Raw genomic sequence first — 14,587 nt, forward strand, 5'->3', positions numbered from 1 at the left:
ATGGCTGACACGCACACACACATTTTCACGCGTAAGCACGTACACACACGCGAGCAGACACACACACACACAACTGATTACTGTACATTTTGTGTTAATTCATTTTGAAAGAATTGATGTTGTTGGATGTATTGGAGTTTGGATGGATTTAGAGGCAGAGGCCATTACTGTTGAAGGAATCATTTAGGATCCATTACTGTTGAAGGAATCATTTAGGATCCATTACTGGTGAAGGAATCCTCTAGGATATGTTACTGGTGAAGGAATCCTTTAGGATCTATTACTGATGAAGGAATCCTTTAGGATCCATTACCGGTGAAGGAATCCTTTAGGATCCATTACCGGTGAAGGAATCATTTAGGACCCATTACTGGTGAAGGAATCCTTTAGGATCCATTACTGGTGAAGAAATCCTTTAGGATCCATTACTGGTGAAGGAATCCTTTAGGAGCCGTTACTGATGAAGGAATCCTTTAGGATCCATTACTGGTGAAGGAATCCTTTAGGATCCATTACTGGTGAAGGAATCCTTTAGGATCCATTACTGGTGAAGGAATCCTTTAGGATCCATTACTGGTGAAGGAATCATTTGTATTGTTTTTGCTCTGAACTTCATGTCACTGTATCCTTGATCCACCTATCAAAGCTCCTCAGCTATTTCAATTTTAATGCATTTGTATGTTTTTGTATGGACATCTTTTCAAGGTTTTGGTTCATAACCTTGCTGGTAAAACAGCTGAAACACTGACAATACAGCTTGGTTTTGCAATAGTGTACATCTAGAAGACAATACAATATCACAACATGTCAATGTGAAGGACAAGGTGACAGTTCCACTGACTTGAAGTTAATGAAAGATAAGATATTCCCAGTCTTGGTCACAGTGTTATTGTGTTCCTGGTTCAGCAGTCGTGTTTCCTGTCTTTTCCCCATTCTTCCTCTCATTATTCAGATAGAGACAGCCAGGAACTGGAACCCACTTCACACCTTGATAACGTCCTAAATGGCACCCTATTCCCTACATAGTGCACTATTTCTGACCAGGGCGTAGTGCACTATGTAGGGTATAGGGTGTTATTTCTGCCATAGCCCTTGTTTACCATTGCAGTTGTTCTAGCTCCCTCTATGCAAAAAAAAAGTGTCCCACAGAGCATCAGTATCTTATTAGGGATAATTGCATCTCCATGAAGGTGATTTCAAAGGAAAAATTTGATTATTAGATTTGTCCCAAATTATACCCTATTCCCAATATAGGGAACTACTTTACATTACATTTAAGTCATTTAGCAGACGCTCTTATCCAGAGCGACTTACAAATTGGTGCATTCACCTTATGATATCCAGTGGAACAACCACTTTACAATAGTGCATCTAAATCTTTTAAGGGGGGGGTTAGAAGGATTACTTTATCCTATCCCAGGTATTCCTTAAAGAGGTGGGGTTTCAGGTGTCTCCGGAAGGTGGTGATTGACTCCGCTGTCCTGGCGTCGTGAGGGAGCTTGTTCCACCATTGGGGTGTCAGAGCAGCGAACAGTTTTGACTGGGCTGAGCGGGAACTGTGCTTCCTCAGAGGTAGGGGGGCCAGCAGGCCAGAGGTGGATGAACGCAGTGCCCTTGTTTGGGTGTAGGGCCTGATCAGAGCCTGAAGGTATGGAGGTGCCGTTCCCTTCACAGCTCCGTAGGCAATCACCATGGTCTTGTAGCGGATGCGAGCTTCAACTGGAAGCCAGTGGAGAGAGCCCTATGGTAGAGCCATATAAGTAGTGCTTTATGAAGGGAGTACGGCGATATTTTGTAGCCTATATTCTCCATAGCCCGAGGTGAGGAATTGGTGTCTCCCGAAGGCATCTATTTATCATGAGATGACTGTTAGATTTTCTCTTTTTCCCCCTACCCTCCTCTAATGAATAGGGCCCTGCAGTGTCCTACCCTCCTCTAATGAATAGGTCCCTGCAGTGTCCTACCTCCTCTAATAAATAGGGCCCTGCAGTGTCCTACCCCCTCTTATGAATATGGCCCTGCAGTGTTCTATCCCCTCTTATGAAAAGCGCCCTACAGTGTTTTACCCCCTCTTATGATATGGCCCTGCAGTGTTCTACCCCATCTAAAGAAAAGGGCCCTGCAGTGTCCAACCTCCTCTTATGAATAGGGGCCCACAGTGTCCAACCTCCTCTAATAAATAGGGCCCTGCAGTGTCCTACCTCCTCTTATGAATAGGGCCCTGCAGTGTCCTACCCTCCTCTTATGAATAGGGCCCTGCAGTGTCCTACCCTCCTCTTATGAATAGGGCCCTGCAGTGTCCTACCCTCCTCTTATGAATAGGGCCCTGCAGTGTCCTACTTCCTCTTATGAATAGGGGCCCACAGTGTCCAACCTCCTATGAATAGGGGCCTGCAGTGTCCTACCCTCCTCTTATGAATTGGGGCCTGCAATGTCCTACCCCCTCTTATGAATTGGGGCCTGCTGTGTCCTACCTCCTCTTATGAATTGGGGCCTGCAGTGTCCTACCCCCTCTTATGAATTGGGGCCTGCAGTGTACAAATTATATCATACAAAGTTGAACAGCTCCTCTCCAGTGTATGAAATTCAGAGTAGCAGGTGTTCAAACAGCAGCAAGCACAACACACTAGAGGTCAACCAATTTTCTTTTTTAATATATATATTTGTAATAATGACAATGACAACAATACTGAATGAACACTTTTATTTTAAATTATTATAATACATAAATAAAAAAACAATTTAGTGTCAAATAAATAATGACACGTGTTCAATTTGGTTTAAATAATGCAAAAACAAAGTGTTGGAGAAGAAAGTAAAAGTGCAATATGTGCCATATAAAAAAGCTAACGTTTAAGTTCCTTGCTCAGAACATGAGAACATATGAAAGCTGGTGGTTCCTTTTAACATGAGTCTTCAATATTCCCAGTTAAGACGTTTTAGGTTGTAGTTATTATAGGAATTATAGGACTATTTCTCTCTATACCATTTGTCATATACCCTTGACTAAAGGATGTTCTTATAGGCGCTATGGTATTGCCAGCCTAATCTTGGGAGTTGATTGGCTTGAAGTCATAAACATCGCTGTGCTTGAAGCACAGTGAAGAGCTGCTGGCAAACGCAGGAAAGTGCTGTTTGAATGAATGCTAACGAGCCTGCTGCTGCCTACCATCGCTCAGTCAGACTGCTCTATCAAATATCAAATCATAGACTTAATTAAAATATAATAAACACACAGAAATACGAGCCTTAGGGCATTAATATGGTCAAATCCGGAAACTATCATTTCGAAAACAAAACGTTTATTCTTTCAGTGAAATACGGAACCGTTCCTTATTTTATCGAATGGGAGGCATCCATAAGTCTAAATGTTGTTGTTACATTGCACAACCTTCAATGTTATGTCATAATTATGTAAAATTCTGGCAAATTAATTACGGTCTTTGTTAGGAAGAAATGGTCTTCACACAGTTCTCATCGAGCCAGGCGGCCCAAACTGCTGCATATACCCTGACTCTGCTTGCACAGAACGCAAGAGAAGTGACACAATTTCCTAGTTAATATTGCCTTCTAACATTAATTTCTTTTAACTAAATATGCAAGTTTAAAAAAATATACTTGTCTATTGATTTTAAGAAAGGCATTGATGTTTATGGTTAGGCACACATTGGTGCAACGACAGTGCTTTTTTCGCGAATGCGCTTGTTAAATCATTTACATTTGAAATGTAAATGTAAATGTAAATCATCACCCGTTTGGTGAAGTAGGCTGTGATTTGATGATAAATTAACGGGCACCGCATTGATTATTTGCAACGCAGGACACGTTAGATAAACTAGTAATATCATCAACCATGTGTAGTTAACTAGTGATTATGTTAAGATTTGTTTTCATAAGATAAGTTTAATGCTAGCTAGCAACTTACCTTGGCTCCTTGCTGCCCTCGCGTAACAGGTGGTCAGCCTGCCACACAGTCTCCTCGTGGAGTGCAATGTAATCGTCCATAATCGGCGTCCAAAAATGCAGTTTACTGATTGTTATGAAAACTTGAAATCGGCCCTAATTAATCGGCCATGGTGATTAATCGGTCGACCTCTACAACACACACACACACACACACAAATGGACACACACACTCACTCAAGCACGCATGCACACACACACACACACACACACACACACACACACACACACACACACACACACACACACATACACATGCCTGCAGTGTCCTTACCCCTCTTTTGAATAGTGGCTTGCAGTGTCCAACCTCCTTTTATAAATAGGGGCCTGCAGTGTCCTACCCCCTCTTTTGAACAGGGGCCTGCAGTGTCCTATCCCCTCTTATGAATAGGGGCCTGCAGTGTCCTACCCCCTCTTTTGAATAGGGGCCTGCAGTGTCCTACCCCCTCTTATGAGTAGGGGCCTGCAGTGTCCTACCTCCTCTTATGAATTGGGGCCTGCAGTGTCCTACCCCCTCTTATGAATAGGGGCCTGCAGTGTACAAATTATATCAGACAAAGTTGAACAGCTCCCCTCCAGTGTATGAAATGCAAATTAGCAGGTGTTCAAACAGCAGCAAGCACAACACACACACACACACAAAAATGGACACACACATTCACTCAAACACGCAAGCGCGCATGCACACACACACACACACACACACACACACACACACACACACACACACACCGAACACACACCGGACCTTAGACATACACAGGACGTTGGCTGGCATTGAAGATTTCTGTATACCCCTTGACAGTTTGACCCCCTTTGTTTTGTATGCAAAGAGGATTGTGTTAAATTAAACCTGCCTGATCCTGGCCAGGAAACTAATAGACAACAACCCATTCATCTCCTACACCATGATTAATTATCATAATGAATATTTTAATGACCAACTGGAGGACAAGTAGTCCACAGACTTTAACGAAGAGAAAACAACTCAAGTTGTCCAGTGACTTAATACAAAGAGTATAAGAAGATAAGAACTCAAGCAGTCCAGTGACTTAATACAATGAGTATAAGAACTCAAGCAGTCCAGTGACTTAATACAAAGAGTATAAGAAGATAAGAACTCAAGCAGTCCAGTGACCTAATACAAAGAGTATAAGAAGATAAGAACTCAAGCAGTCCAGTGACTTAATACAAAGAGTATAAGAAGATAAGAACTCAAGCAGTCCAGTGACTTTATTCAAAGAGTATAAGAAGATAAGAACTCAAGCAGTCCAGTGACTTAATACAAAGAGTATAAGAAGATAAGAACTCAAGCAGTCCAGTCACTTTAAGTTGATAAAAAAAAAAGACAACTCACGTAGAACACTAACTTGAGCGTAGAGTATGGTGTGTACATAGAGTACGGGGAGCACGGGGAGTACAGTGAGTATGGGGAGCACGCAGAGTACAGTGAGTACGGGGAGTACAGGGAGTACGGGGAGCACAGGGAGTACAGTGTGTTCACATTGGTGCGGCTGGCTTCCGGGTTGGATGTGCATTGTGTCAAGAAGCAGTGCAGCATGGTTGGGTTGTGTTTCGGAGGACGCATGGCTCTCGACCTTCGCCTCTCCCGAGTCCGTACGGGAGTTGCAGCGATGAGACAAGACTGTAACTACTACCAATTGGATACCACGAAATTGGGGAGAAAAAAAGGGGTAAAATATATATTTTTTTTAATTAAAAAAAAGTTATTTTAAATGGGCCTTCGCTCAGAAGAAATAGCCCTCTTGTTATTTTTAAATTCAAATTCAAATGAAGATTATTGATTAAATTAATTACTCGACTCATGTAGTTTTTCTCCATCTGTTGCTTGGCGCCACCTGCATAAGAATTTAACTATATTTTTAGCACCAGGCGCTGTTCACCTCCTGTTGATTGCCTGCGGTTGCAGCAAAACATTTCAGCATCTAAAAAAAAAATGGTCCACTGCCTACTTTATTAGTTGACTGTCTCCTGCATCCTCTCTTCTCATTGATTAAGTTAAAATGTAACTTTTGCATTATTTAGGTAGGGACACTTCCTTCTTCAGACATTGCATTTGGGAATTATTGCATATCAGGTCCAAGATAAAACATTATTATTTTTTTGAATGAACAAAAATATTCATAATTAATTTGAAGGGCTTTGAGGGGCCCAATAATATTGCTGGCGGGCCAGATTTTGCCCACGGGCCGCCATTTGGGGAACCCTGACATAGAGCCATGACTCCATGGAACTCTATTCCACATCAAGTAGCTCATGCAAGCAGTAGAATCAGATATAAAAAAACAGATAAACATACACTTTTGGAACAGTGTGGGGAGTATGAAGAGACACACACACACAGGCGCATACACACACACACACACACACGATAACATATGCACAATACACACACGTACACATGTATTTTGCCTTGTAGATATGTGGTAGTAGAGTAGTGGCCTGAGGGCATACACTTAATGTGTTGTGAAAAGTGTTATGAAATGCAGTATAATGTTTTCCTAATTGTATATAACTGCTTTAATTTAGCTAGACTCCAGGAAGAGTAGCTGCTGCCTTGGCAGTAACTAATGGGGATCCATAATAAATACAAATACAATACAAATATGAATAGAAAGTATTAAAAAAATCAGCCCTATCCCCAAAAATAGTTTACATTAATATAATTATTTTAAGAAACGCACAATGCCCTGTATGTATAATTTGACTCATAATATACACTGTTTGTACAAAACATTAGGAACACCTTTCTAATATCGAGTTGCAACCCCTTTTTCCCTGAGTACAGCCTCCAATGCTTCCCACAGTTGTGTCAAGTTGGCTGGATGTCCTTTGGGTGGTGCACCATTCTTTATACACAGGGCAAACTGTTGAGCGTGAAAAACACAGCAGCGTTGCAGTTCTTGACACACTCAAACCGGTGTGCCTAACACCTACTACCATACTCCACTCAAAGGCATTTGCATATTTTATCTTGCCCATTCACCCTCTGAATGGTATACATACACAATCCATGTTTCAATTATCTCAAGGCTTAAAAGTCATTCTGTAACCTGTCTGCTCCTCTTCATCTACACTGATTGAAGTGGATTTAACAGGTGACATCAATAAGGGATCATAACTTTCACCTGGATTCACCTGGTCAGTCTGTCATGGAAAGAGCAGGTGTTCCTAATGTTTTATACACTCAGTGTATACAGAAGTAACAGATGCTAACAAAGTTATACCTTGAAAAGCAGGCCCTGAATATTTTAAAAGAGGTGGGTGGTGTTTGGAATATACAGTAGTGGAAATTCCAAGTCAACCATGACTATTCCACAGATTAAAGCTACAATCTGCGATAAACGCAACATGCAACAATTTCAAAGATTTTACTGAGTTACAGTTCATTTAAGGATATCAGTAAATTGCAATAAATTCATTAGGCCCTAATTTATGGATTTCCCATGACTGGGAATACAGGTATGCATCTGTTGGACACATATACCTTAAAAAAAATAGGGGTGTGGATCAGAAAACAAGTCAGTATCTGGTCTGCCCATCATTTGCCTCATACAGCGTGACACATCTCCTTCACATAGAGTTGATCAGGCTGTTGATTGTGGCCTGTGGAATCTTGTCCCAATCCTCTTCAATGGCTGTGCAAAGTTGCTGGATATTGGTGGGAACTGGAACACTCTGTCGTACACCTCGATCCAGAGCATCGAAAACATGCTCAACAGGTGACATGTCTGGTGAGTATGCAGGCTATGGAATAAGTGGGACATTTTCAGCCTCCAGGAATTGTGTACAGATCCTTGCGACATGGGGCTGTGGATTATCATGCTGAAACATGAGGCGATGGATGAATGGCACGACAATGGACCTCAGGATCTCGTCACAGTATCTCTGTGCATTCAAATTGAAATCGATAAAGTGCAATTGTGTTAGTTGTCCGTAGCTTATGCCTGCCCATACCATTACCCCACCGCCACCATGGGGCACTCTGTTCACAACATTGACATCAGTCTGCCATCTGCCCGGTACAGTTGAAACCGGTATTCATCCATGAAGAGCACACTTTTCCAGCGTGCCAGTGGCCATCGAAGGTGAGCATTTGTCCACTGAGGTCAGTTATGATGCCGAAGTTCTGTCAGGTCAAGACCCTGGTGAGGACGACGAGCACGTAGATGAGCTTCCTTGAGATGGTTTCTGACCGTATGTGCAGAAATTCTTTGGTTGTGCAAACCCACAGTTTCATCAGCTGTCCGGGTGGCTGGTCTCTGACGATGTGGAGGTCCTGGGCTGGCGTGGTTACTCAGGGTCTGCGGTTATGAGACCGGGTTGGATGTACTGCCAAATTCTCTAAAACGACGTTGGAGGCGGCTTATGGTAGAGAAATGAATATTAAATTATCTGGCAACAGCTCTGGTGGACATTCCTGCACTCAGTATGCCAAATTGCGCGCTCCCTCAAAACTTGAGACATCTGTGGCATTGTGTTGTGTGCCAAAACTGCACATTTTAGTTTATTGTTCCCAGCAAAAGGTGCACCTGTGCAATGATCATGCTGTTTAATCAGCTTCTTGATATGCCACACCTGTCAGGTGGATTCATTGTCTTGGCAAAGGAGAAATGCTCAGTAACATTTTTTGAGAAATGAACCTTTTGTGCGTATGGAAAATGTCTGGGATCTTTTATTTCAAATCATGAAACATGGGACCAACACTTTATGTTGCGTTTATATTTTGTTCTGTATGCATTTCCCCAGCCCCATCCCTCAGCTGTTTACCAAAACCCAAAACAAGTGGTGGGGCTAATTATTTTCCTTAAGAACAAATGCTAGATTGTAGCTTCAAACATATTTCCCAGGAGAGGTCTTTTTGGCTGAGTGGGACATTGTAGTATAACATTCTTAAGTATTCATATGAATATAATTGAACGCTGCATTTGGTAACAACGGTATCATGATATTACTCAACGTGTGGGAGGTTTAACTTGGGTACCATATTGGGAGAAAAAAAACTTTTGACGTTAAGCTCATTCAGTGAAACATATGCTGGCAGCGGTGGGATAATATTATGTGTAGCTGTGGCAGGTTTTTAGGTAGAAAACACTACAACTATGTTTTCTTTACATAGTTGGCCTGTTGAACCAGGAAGAGGAGTGGTTCGAGGGCAACAGGTGTACTTACTGTATTACTGTATTGGGTAATGCAATCTGTGCCTGGATGTCCTGAGCATTGATGGCTTTCTCTTCTACCTGATAATAATTGCACCCACCTGATGTCCCAGGTCTAAATCAAATCAATTGTATTTATAAAGACCTTTTTACATGAGCAGATGTCACAACGTGCTATACAGAAACCCAGCCTAAAATCCCAAATAGCAAGCAATGCAGATGTAGAAGCACGGTGGCTAGGAAAAGCTCCTTAGAAAGGTAGGAACCTAGGAAGAAACCTAGAGAGGAACCAGGCTCTGAGGGGTGGCCAGTCCTCTTCTGGCTGTGACGGGTGGAGATTATAAGAGTACATGGCCATTAATTCCAGATCGTTCTTCAAGATGTTCAAATGTTCATAGATGACCAGCAGGGTGAAATAATGATCACAGTGGTTGTAGAGGGTGTAACAGGTCAGCACCTCAGGAGTAAAGTAAATGTCAGTTGGCTTTTCATAGCCGAGCATTCAGAGGTTGAAACAGCAGGTGTAGGAGAAAAGGGAGGGAAAGAGAGAGGTGAAAACAGCAGGTCCGGGACAAGGTAGCACGTCCGGTGAACAGGTCAGGGTTCCATAGCTGCAGGCAGAACAGTTGAAACTGGATCAGCAGTACGACCTGGTGGACTGGGGACAGCCAGGAGTCTTCAGACCAGGTAGTTCTGAGGCATGGTCTCAGGGCTCAGGTCCTCCAAGAGGGAGGGAGAGAGAGACAGATGTGGGAGAGGGAGAGAGAGATGGGGGGAGAAATGGGAGAATTGGTGGGAGCATACTTAAGTTCACACAGGACACCAGATAAGACAGGAGAATTACACCAGATAAGACAGGAGAATTACACCAGATAAGACAGATGGACCCTAGACCCCCGGCACATAGACTATTGCACCCACTTTGCCAAAGCACAGCCCCAACACCACTAGAGGGATATCAACAGACCACCAGCTTACTACCCTGAGACAAGGCTGAGTATCGCCCACGAAGTTCTCCTCCACCGCATGAGCCAGAGAGGGCTGCAAAACCGAAAAGAAAGATCACATCAGTGACTCAACCCACTAAAGATCACGTCAACCCGTGACGCACCCCTCCTAGTGATGTAATAGGGTCAGAGGCAGAGAATCCCAGTGGAGATAGGGGAGCCGGCCAGGCAGAGGGAGCATGGGCGGTTCGTCGCTCCAGTGCCTTGCCGTTCACCTTCCCACTTCTGGGCCAGACAACACTCAATCAGTGTAGTCTTCAGTAAAGACTTTTAAAGGCAGACCATTCCATTAAAATGGAGCTCTATAGTAGAAAGCCCTGCCTCCAGCTATTTGCTTTGAAATTCTAAGGAGAATAAGGAAGCCTGCTTCTTGTGACCGTAGCGTATGTGTAGGTGTGTACGGCAGGACCAAATCGGAGAGATAGATAGGAGCAAGCCCATGTAATGCTTTGTGGGTTAGCAGTAAAACCTTGAAATCAGCTCCGGCCTTAACAGTAAGCCAGTGAGGCTAGCACTGGAGTAATATGATCACATATGTATCAGTCCCTAATAAGAGGGGAAGAATGAAAATCAGCAGTGGAACTCGAACTGGATCCCTATTATTTTGTGACATCATCACTGTACCATTTCACTTTCTGTATTAGAGACCTACGATGTACCATTTCACTTCCTGTATTCCAGACTTATGAGTGCCTCTGTGTCCCCGGATGGGAGGGCGAGTTCTGCCAACAGGAAATAGACGAGTGTTCATCACAGCCGTGCAAAAACAACGCCACCTGTACTGACCTCCTCAACAGCTACCAGTAGGTACCACAGTAAAGTTGTGTCTGATTCAGACATAGGGCAAAGCTACAGGTAGGTACCACTGTAAGGTTGTGTCTGATTCAGACATAGGACAAAGCTACAGGTAGGTACCACAGTAAGGTTGTGTCTGATTCAGACATAGGACAAAGCTACAGGTAGGTACCACTGTAAGGTTGTGTCTGATTCAGACATAGGACAAAGCTACAGGTAGGTACCACAGTAAGGTTGTGTCTGATTCAGACATAGGACAAAGCTACAGGTAGGTACCACAGTAAGGTTGTGGCTGATTCAGACATTGGACAAAGCTACAGGTAGGTACCACAATAAGGTTGTGTCTGATTCAGACCATAGGACAAAGCTACAGGTAGGTACCACGGTAGGGTTGTGTCTGATTCAGACCATAGGACAAAGCTACAGGTAGGTACCACGGTAGGGTTGTGTCTGATTCAGACCATAGGACAAAGCTACAGGTAGGTACCACTGTAAGGTTGTGTCTGATTCAGACCATAGGACAAAGCTACAGGTAGGTACCACTGTAAGGTTGTGTCTGATTCAGACCATAGGACAAAGCTACAGGTAGGTACCACTGTAAGGTTGTGTCTGATTCAGACCATAGGGCAAAGCTACAGGTAGGTACCACAGTAAGGTTGAGTCTGATTCAGACATAGGACAAAGCGACAGGTAGGTACCACTGTAAGGTTGTGTCTGATTCAGACCATAGGACAAAGCTACAGGTAGGTACCACTGTAAGGTTGTGTCTGATTCAGACATAGGACAAAGCTACAGGTAGGTACCACAATAAGGTTGTGGCTGATTCAGACCATAGGACAAAGCTACAGGAAAGGTACCACGGTAGGGTTGTGTCTGATTCTGGCCTGGTTACAGATCCCCAAAATGAAAATAACAATTTGAAAATATCATTTCAGAGCTAGTACAGTGTGGGCCCATAATATAGTGCTAATCAGACAGTACAGTGTGGGTCCATATTATAGTGTTAATCAGACAGTACAGTGTGGGTCCACCCTATAGTGTTAATCAGACAGTACAGTGTGGGTCCACCCTATAGTGTTAATCAGACAGTACAGTGTGGGTCCACCCTATAGTGTTAAACAGACATAGTCAGTGTGGGTCTGCCCTATAGTGTTAATCAGACGGTACAGTGTGGGTCCACCCTATAGTGTTAAACAGACAGTACAGTGTGGGTCCACCCTATAGTGTTAATCAGACAGTACAGTGTGGGTCCACCCTATAGTGTTAATCAGACAGTACAGTGTGGGTCCACCCTATAGTGTTAATCAGACAGTACAGTGTGGGTCCACCCTATAGTGTTAAACAGACATAGTCAGTGTGGGTCTGCCCTATAGTGTTAATCAGACGGTACAGTGTGGGTCCACCCTATAGTGTTAATCAGACAGTACAGTGTGGGTCTGCCCTATAGTGTTAATCAGACAGTACAGTGTGGGTCCACCCTATAGTGTTAATCAGACAGTACAGTGTGGGTCCGCCCTATAGTGTTAAACAGACAGTACAGTGTGGGTCTGCCCTATAGTGTTAATCAGACAGTACAGTGTGGGTCCGCCCTATAGTGTTAATCAGACAGTACAGTGTGGGTCTGCCCTATAGTGTTAAACAGACAGTACAGTGTGGGTCTGCCCTATAGTGTTAAACAGACAGTACAGTGTGGGTCTGCCCTATAGTGTTAAACAGACAGTACAGTGTGGGTCTGCCCTATAGTGTTAAACAGACAGTACAGTGTGGGTCCGCCCTATAGTGTTAAACAGACAGTACAGTGTGGGTCTGCCCTATAGTGTTAATCAGACAGTACAGTGTGGGTCTGCCCTATAGTGTTAATCAGACAGTACAGTGTGGGTCCCACCCTATAGTGTTAATCAGACATAGTCAGTGTGGGTCTGCCCTATAGTGTTAATCAGACGGTACAGTGTGGGTCCACCCTATAGTGTTAATCAGACATAGTCAGTGTCATTGCATCAGTCTTCTCAGTCACATAATACATGCAAGGACGCCTTGCTCAGATAGCCTGGGGTGGTCTAGCTGTTATGTCCCCTGCCTCCAGCTCTTGAATCCAGCCCACTATCCTTTCCTATCTTTCCTCTCACTCTCTCTATCTAAGAAAACATGAAAAATATGGGAGTTTGAGAGAAAAGGAGGAAAATGCTTAGATAGTGATTATATTTTCTACCTAGCTAACAGCATCAGCAATAATGAACTGCAGATGGCAGGTCAAACTAATGAATCAATCAATGGCTCGCAGCATGAAGGGTTTCTGGGGATCTGTGAGTCATCGGGAGGGAAAACGGCTGTATTTACTCTACCTAATGTGTCTTCACACTGGGGGAGAGAGAGAGAGCGATGGAGGAGGAGGGGGAGGATGGAGAGACAGAGCGAGATAGGGGAGGAGAGAGAGAGAGAGAGAGAGAGGAGGGGGAGGAGAGAGAGGAGCGGGAGGAGAGAGAGGGAATGTGAGGATGGAGAGAGAGGAGCGGGAGGAGAGAGAGGGAATGTGAGGATGGAGAGAGAGGAGGGGGAGAAGAGAGACAGAGAGGATGAGAGAGATAGAGGAGGGGGAAGATGGAGAAAGAGATGGGGGATGGAGAGACAGAGAATATGAGGATGGAGGGAGATAGGGAGAGGGAGAAGAGAGAGAATGTGAGGATGAGGGAGAGGGAGAGAGGCGGAGGGGGAGGAGAGAATGTGAGGATGAGGGAGAGGGAGAGAGAGGAGGAGGAGGGGGAGGAGAGAGAGAGAATGTGAGGATGGAGAGAGAGAGGGAGAGGGGGAGGAGAGATAGAACTTAACACATGACACCACGTGAGAGAGAGGATGGAGGGAGAGAGGGAGAGAGAGAGGAGGTGGGGAGGAGAGAGAGAGAACTTAAGTTAACACAGGACACCACGTGAGAGAGAGGATGGAGGGAAATAACATGTTGTTAGTTAAATCATTAACACACATCATTTATTTTGTAGAAACCATCCCCAACCTTTGTATTATATGTGAATATCAATATCAACCAGAGCTCCCCTTTCCTATCTGTTCCCCCTTGCTAGTTACATCATAAACACATAGGCATATCATTTATTTTTAAAGAAACAATCTCCAACCTTTGTATCGACAACATCAATACCAACCCTAACTCCTCCTGTCTCCCCAGGTGTCTGTGCCCGCAGGGCTGGGCAGGTGTGGACTGCTCTGAGGATGTGGATGAGTGTGGCTCTGGGCCCTGTCTTAATGGAGCTCAGTGTCAGGAGTCACCCCTACCTGGGGAGTTCAGCTGCACCTGCCCCCCCTTCTTCAGTGGGCCCTTATGCAACATGCCCTTTGACCCCTGTGACTCTGCCCACGATCCCTGCCTGCACAATGCTACCTGCCTGACTCGTTCTGATGGAACAGCAGCCTGCAGATGCCGACCCGGTGAGCTAATATTAGTTCCTGTGGTGTAGTCCAGTGAGCTACTATTAGTTCCTGTTATGTAGTCCAGTGAACTACTATTGGTTTCTGTGGTGTAGTCCAGTGAGCTGCTAGTTCCTGTGGTGTAGTCCAGTGAGCTACTATTAGTTCCTGTGGTGTAGTCCAGTGAACTACTATTAGTTCCTGTGGTGTAGTCCAGTGAACTAC

The 14,587-nt window shown here is 44.1% G+C and overlaps 1 protein-coding gene across 1 annotated transcript in view; it reads left to right on the forward strand.

The window, feature by feature from the left end:
- Window positions 1–14,379, forward strand: part of LOC106583995 (protein eyes shut homolog) — a 51,950-nt gene extending 37,571 nt beyond the window's left edge. The window contains exons 8-9 of the mRNA XM_045698217.1: window positions 10,832–10,953; window positions 14,124–14,379. The gene's annotated coding sequence lies outside the window, so the exon portion shown is untranslated. The remainder of the gene's footprint in view (window positions 1–10,831; window positions 10,954–14,123) is intronic.
- Window positions 14,380–14,587: the final 208 nt, after the last annotated feature.

Source organism: Salmo salar, chromosome ssa01, assembly GCF_905237065.1.
Source record: "Salmo salar chromosome ssa01, Ssal_v3.1, whole genome shotgun sequence".
Classification (NCBI taxonomy): domain Eukaryota; kingdom Metazoa; phylum Chordata; class Actinopteri; order Salmoniformes; family Salmonidae; genus Salmo; species Salmo salar.